Raw genomic sequence first — 6,882 nt, 5'->3', positions numbered from 1 at the left:
GGGTTTATGTCTGATGGCATTTTGCATCTTCATCTTGAACTATGTGATCTGTAATTGAAGTATGGTTTCTTGGGTATAATTCATGACTGCAAGATAATTGTTGTGCTGGAACTAACATATCCCTAGTCCCATATACTACCACTTCTATGGAGCTGAGCAAATTAAGAAACAGAAATATGAAATGTAATAAAATCAGCTAAAATGAGGATTTTTACTCTTTGTTATGGTTTCTTGTTTAGATATAGGGTGGAGCAGCTGCTATATGCTACCCTCTACTTTTTGTTAGAGAAGAGGATAAAAGTGTTTTTTTTTTAATTAAGTCCTTGTAATCTGATTTTAGAAATTCCTGACTAATGTCAGTACACATGAATGTTTATTTCTCCTCAGGCAGAGGCCATCACATCCATGAGATAATCAAGAAGAAGCATCTTTTAGTTTCTCAGAATCATCTTCAATGTCATTTGGTAATTCCAGGCAGGTGAGTGTTAATAATCATTGATACAACCAAAGCTCTCTATGAAAATGAGCATTATTTCTATAATGAGAAAAGAAGAGCAATGATGAAATTAGTTAGTTGTTTGGTCCTCACTATCTTTATCTTCTGCAACATTATTATATTGGAAAGAACTACAATTAGCTATGGTAATCACAATAAAACATACATGGGACTGATATTAAGTAAAGTGACGTTAAATTAACTTAAAAAAGAAAATAATTACAAAATAGGTACAACCTTATACCTTAGAGTGCAACATCTATTTAGGGAGATAAAGACCTTGGGAAAAGGGGTAGCCACTGCTTGGAAAGTCTTCATTGAGTGTTAAAACAAGACAAGGCTGAGAAAGAACTCACTTTGGATTACCTCTCAGAAAGATGAGGAGAGGAAAAGAGAAAGGAAAGTATTAAGCAGTAGTTTTGTGTTTTAATGCATTTTTGTAGTTAGCTAGTTCATTAGATGCAAAGTTCAGTTGTTTCCACCTCCTAAAATCACACGAGTTCTGTCAGAAATCTCCAAGTTTCAGGAATACAGAGCATTGTTTGCCTAATCTTAGTTACTGGTCCTAAAAATTCTTGATTTACAGATTTCAGCCTTTCTATCTTATGTGAACTCCATTCCTTCTTTTAGCCTTCAATCCCCTAAGCTCAGATTTTATGTTAGTTTCAACTTTTTCATAGGGAATTTTGCATTTTGAAATTATCTATCTATCTATCTATCTATCTATCTATCTATCTATCTATATAAAGGTCTCACCCTCCACCACATTAAAAAAAAACTTGACAACTGATATTTTTATAGAACTTTAATTTTGCAGAGATTTTGACATAGTGTCTAATTTGGAGCTCAGGGAAATACCATAGAACATGCACTACAGATGTTGTTACTCTCATTTTTTAACAATAGAGAATGAAACTGAGATTCAGAAAAGTTATATGACTTACCCCTGGTCATAGTATTACTAAGTGTTAAAACTAATATTTGGATCCAGGTATTCCTGACTATAAGTCCCTTTAATACGTCTATTCATTAAGCTATGTCTTCTACTTTGGTGACACACCATTACTTTCTTAATAATGTCAGATATTCATGACTGTCAACATGGCTCTAAACCTATCTCTCTGCTTTCAAACTGCACTATTTACTTTCATATGTCTGAAGCTGCAGTCCAATAGAAATATCAGACTGTTCATCATCTTAGTTTCAGTAAACATTCCTTCTGCCTTTTTTCCTGCTCTCTGATTATCTACACCTTTCCCCCTTCTCTTCCAGCTATTGCTCCCCCTCCCTCTGACACCTACCACTCTGTACAAACTTTGTCTTCTCAATAATTTCTAAATCAATTTCCCAAGTGGAAAAGCCTTAATTCAGATGCCCCTTAATTCACAAAGTCTTTATTGTTCCATTTAGTCAGAAGAAATCACTTTCCTCTGAACTCCCATAGCACTTGATTTTTATTGTTCTCTTATAAAAAATTTCTATTTTCCATTATTTTTCTTTGTAAGCATTCTTTATCTCCACAGACTAGGATAGAAGTTCCTCATTTTCAGGGTTCATATCTCATCTATCTTTGCCTAGTAGAGTACTGTGATCAATTCCCAGTGTGTGATTAATGAGAAGTGGTGGTATCTTGTGAAAGAGAGGTTTTACATCAAAAAGACCTAGGTTCAACTAATTTTCTCCACTAACTCACCAGCTAAATGATCATGAGCAAATCATTTATATTCCCTGAGATTCAATGTCTTCATCTGTAAAATGAATATTATAATTTCTTTTTTACTAGTTACCTCACATGGTTCTATGAGGAAAGGCTTTGTAAGCCTTATAGTACTAAGAAAACATGATTTTTTAATCATGATTATAGTCACAAGTGAAACTTTCCCATAACAAACACAAATAACCATTGATATAAAGTCTCAGCCCTACTACTTTAAAGCTATGTGTTTTTGAGAAGTAATTTCCCTATCTAGCCTTCAGTTTTTGTCTTATATTAAAAGAAGAGGTTGAATTAGATCAGATTTGTTTTTTTAATGAAATGTTAAATTTTACTGTTTTAATTAATTAGTTTTCTCCATCCTGCTCCCTTACACTGAAAAAAGGGAAAAGAAGAAAAACAAAATCTTCATAGCTCATGTGAATAGTCAAACAAACAAATTCCCACACTGATTGTGTCCAAAAATCTGTCTCCTTCTGCCTATTTATTCCATCACCTCTATTGAGCAGGTAAATATGTTTCTTTGTCCCTGATTTTCAAAAATCATGTGATTCATTGGTTTGTAGAATCTATATGTCTCTAAGATCCCTTCTAGCTTTCATAATGAATGAGCTTATGAAATACAGAATTGACCCTAATTTTTAGCACATATACTTGGCAAGAGCTTTGGTCAATCAATGTTTGACCTAACCATTGTACCCTGAGTAAAATCTCAAGTAAAAAAAATCTTTAGACAAAAAAGACCTGTAAATATCTTTTGAAATCGTAAAACTGGAAAATACTTGAACATAAAGGTATATCTTCATCCCCCACATTATATAAAGACAAGAAGCAGTATTTGACTAATCAGGTGACAGTTTCTAAGATTAAGGTCTCAACTTTTTGGTTTGAATCCTGAAGTTCTTTTTTTGTCACCGATTTCATGGGGACCTTTTTTCTGCAAAATACCTAACCCATGAATTACTTCTTATTTGCAGTGAAGGGATTTCTTTTAATTAAATTCTGATGTCTTCAAGTAATAAATTTAGTTGCTCTCATCTTTCTCAAATTACTCATTTATATAGACCTTTACCATGTATATTCCTTACAAGAAGTCTTTGAACTAAGTAGTATTATCTTTTTATAGATGAGGAAACTGAGGTCCAGAGAAGGTAAACAATTTATATAATATTTTCCTCACAACCTCGTGCAAATATAATCTCTACCTTACAGATGAGTAAATTCAGGCACCAGAAAATTAGATGATTTTTCTTGTGCCACACCAGTAGTAAATAAAAGTGTCAGAATTTGAACTACAGACCTCTGACTCCCAAGAACAGTTTACTTCCATAGGCTGTTAAAGCAAGTAAGAAAGGTATTTTTCTCCCTGCCACCTTCAGGATCAAATATAAAATGCTCCATTTGGCATTTAGAAACCTTTATAATCTCTCTTTTCCCTCCCCCAAATATATATGTCTTCTTACACATTATTTACCCCCTCTAACATATTCTGCAATCCAGTGATATTGGTATCATTTTTCCCCTTGATTAAGACATTCTGAATAGGAACATAGTATACTTTTACCTGGCAAATCTTTGTAGAAGGGAAGAATTTATAAACTAATAAGAAACATAGAACATTTATAAGATATAAAATAAATAATTTTGATTATATTAAATTCAAAATTCTTCATACAAACAAAAAATAAGACAACTACTTTTAGAAGGGAAACAACAAATTGGGGGAGAAATTAAAACAAATTTCTCTGATAAAGGCCTAATTTCTTAAATTTATAGAGAACTAAGTTAAATTTATAAGAATAAAAACCATTCCCCAATTGACAAATGGTCAAAGGATTTGAACAAGTAATTTTTAGATAAAGAAATCAAAACCATCAAAAATAATATGAAAAAAAATTTCTAAATCACTCTCGATTAGAGAAATGTAAATTAAAACAATGCCCAAGTACCACCTCATACATATCAGATTAGCTAACAAGGCAGTAAATGAAAGTGATAAATGTTTGGTGGCAAAATTGGACACTAATGCATTGTTGGTGGAATTGTGAACTGATCCAAACATTCTTGTAGAAAATTTAACTGTGCATACCCTTTGATCCTGTAATACTACCACTGGGTCTATATACTAAAGAATTAATAAAAAAGAGGAGAAAGGACAAACTTGTACAAAAATATTTATAGCACCTCTTTTTGTAGTGGCAAAGAATTCAAAATTATCCATCAATTGAAGAATAGCTGAACAAATTGTGGTACATATTAGTGATGGAATACTATTGTGTCATAAGAAATGAAAAGCAAGATGATTTTGGAAAAAACTGGAAAAATCTGCATGAACTGATGCAGAGTGAAATAAGCAGAATTGGGAAAACATTGTACACAGTAACAGTAATATTGTATGATGATCAACTGAAAACTTGTCTCAGCAATGCATTGGGAAGATCCTGCAAGATTTATGAAGAGAAATACTATCTACCTTTAGAGACAGAACTGTTGGAGTTGGATGGATGTAGATCAAAGCATACTATCTTTCACATCCCTGTATTTATGGTTTTATTGTGGGGTTTTAATGTTGTATGAATGTGCTTTTACAACAGTGATCAGTATTAAAGTGTGTTTTGCATAATAAAAATAAATTAAAAACCCTAATATGTACAACCCCCAGTCTAAAAAAAGATATTCTGACTCCCCAAAATGGGCATTTTCACTGCTGTCATTCATGCCTAGAATGTTCTGCCACTTCATCTCTACCTTTTGGTTTCCTTGACTTCCTTCAAATCTCAGCTAAAAATTTAACCCCAAAGAAAGACTTTCATGATCACCCTTTCTATTGATTATTCCCAGTATAGCATGTATATATCTTGTTTGTAAATAGTTGTTTCATGTTATCTCCTTTATTAGACTATGAGTTTCTTAACAGCAGAGATTTTTGCCTTCTTTTTATATCTTGTGTTTAGCAGGGTGCCTAGCATATAGTAGGCACTTAATAAATGTTTATTGACTATTTAATATTTTCTAAGAAGTGAAAAACATGGTTTATTCAAACCTTATATCCCTCCAGATCACTGGTGCATATTCTCAAAATGGCAGGCCAGAGTTGAAGGTGCAGTCTGTGACCATGGAACAGAAAGATTTTTCTCTACCCTAATTTCTCTAGGCTGAACCTTGTGTGATTTAAAACCACAGTGTTGGTCTTAACGCCTATCGTACATTAATGGACTGAGCCCAATTATAACTCATTCACAAAGCTCACATTCATATAGTCCCAGAGGAAGGTCATATGTCCAGGTGTTTAGTAAGAATTTAAAGACCTTGTACTTAAAGAAGATTCCTTTGTTGTTATTCATGCATTAGTGTATTCATTCATAAACTTTTATCCAGTGCCTGCTGGAATACAAAAAATTAGCATTAAGAAATGTGGGAAATATAAGGATGAATAATAAGCCATGAACCCTGTCTTCACAGAACTCAGGGTCTAATAAAAGTCATGAAGCAATGTGGTATAGTGGAAAGGGCATAGGACCAGGAGTCAAAAAAGCTGTAAGAGTCTTGGGCACTGGGGATACTAATGAACTGAGTGATGTTGAGCAAGTCACTTCACTTTTCTCAGACTCAGTTTCCTTATTTATAAAATAAAGGCCTGGAATAAGGTAATCTCTAAGGTAATTTCCAGTTATGAAATCATAGCATCCAAAGAAGAAAGAATAAAGTAGAAGAAAGATTCTTTCCATCTGAAAACTAAGATTAAGTCTAGAAATAGTCAACTTTCAGAGAAGGAAAATTTAGAAAAAAATGAAAATATAACCCATAGCATTACAGTAATTTTATAAAGATATAACATTAATTGGTCAGTAATAGTCCTGGGATGATGTATTTTCCCATCTGCCAAGATTAATCTCAAGAAAGTATTTAAATATCCAAAAGCTCATGTGAATAGACCCTTTCCATAAAAATCAAATTTGAACACTAATATGAAGTAAATGATTTTTGAAAACAATTCTGATTATACTTAACTTACCTTCCTCTCCTTCAAAGAAATGCCATAGTTTACTCTAAAATTATTTATTATTTATAACTTCTCATGCACTCTGGGACATTTTCAATCCCTGAACAATTTAAAGTTGATGTTTGTGCTAAAGTTTTAGAAAGTAGTTTTTTGAAGCCTCAGAGACAATGTCTCAGGTACCCAATTATAGTCAACTTTTTATTTGTTTTTTTTTTCTTTTTAATTTTAGTATCTATGTTGCTTTTTGATAGGAAACTACTACTCTTAGGTAGTATGTTGGCAGGGTTGCAGGTATTTTGTTACATTAATTCAAGGACACTCAAGGAAATTTTATTTCCTTTTCTTTTAAAAAAGGTTTTATCTCGGTAATCTAGTGTTTGATAAACCCAAAGATCCCAGCTTTTGGGACAAGAACTCACTATTTGCCAAAAACTGCTGGGAAAATTGGAAAACAATATAATTAAGTTTAAATCATTATTTTACACCCTATATACCAAGATAAGTTCAAAATGGGTATATGATTTAAACAGAAAGAGTGATATTATAAGCAAATTAGATGAACATATAACAATTTACCTGTTAGATGTATGGAGAAGAGAAGAATTTAAGACTGAATAAGAGATAGAGAACATTATAAGATGTAAATGAATAATTTTGATTATATTAAAT

This window comes from Monodelphis domestica, chromosome 7, assembly GCF_027887165.1.
Source record: "Monodelphis domestica isolate mMonDom1 chromosome 7, mMonDom1.pri, whole genome shotgun sequence".
Classification (NCBI taxonomy): domain Eukaryota; kingdom Metazoa; phylum Chordata; class Mammalia; order Didelphimorphia; family Didelphidae; genus Monodelphis; species Monodelphis domestica.
This window is presented reverse-complemented; position numbering follows the sequence as displayed.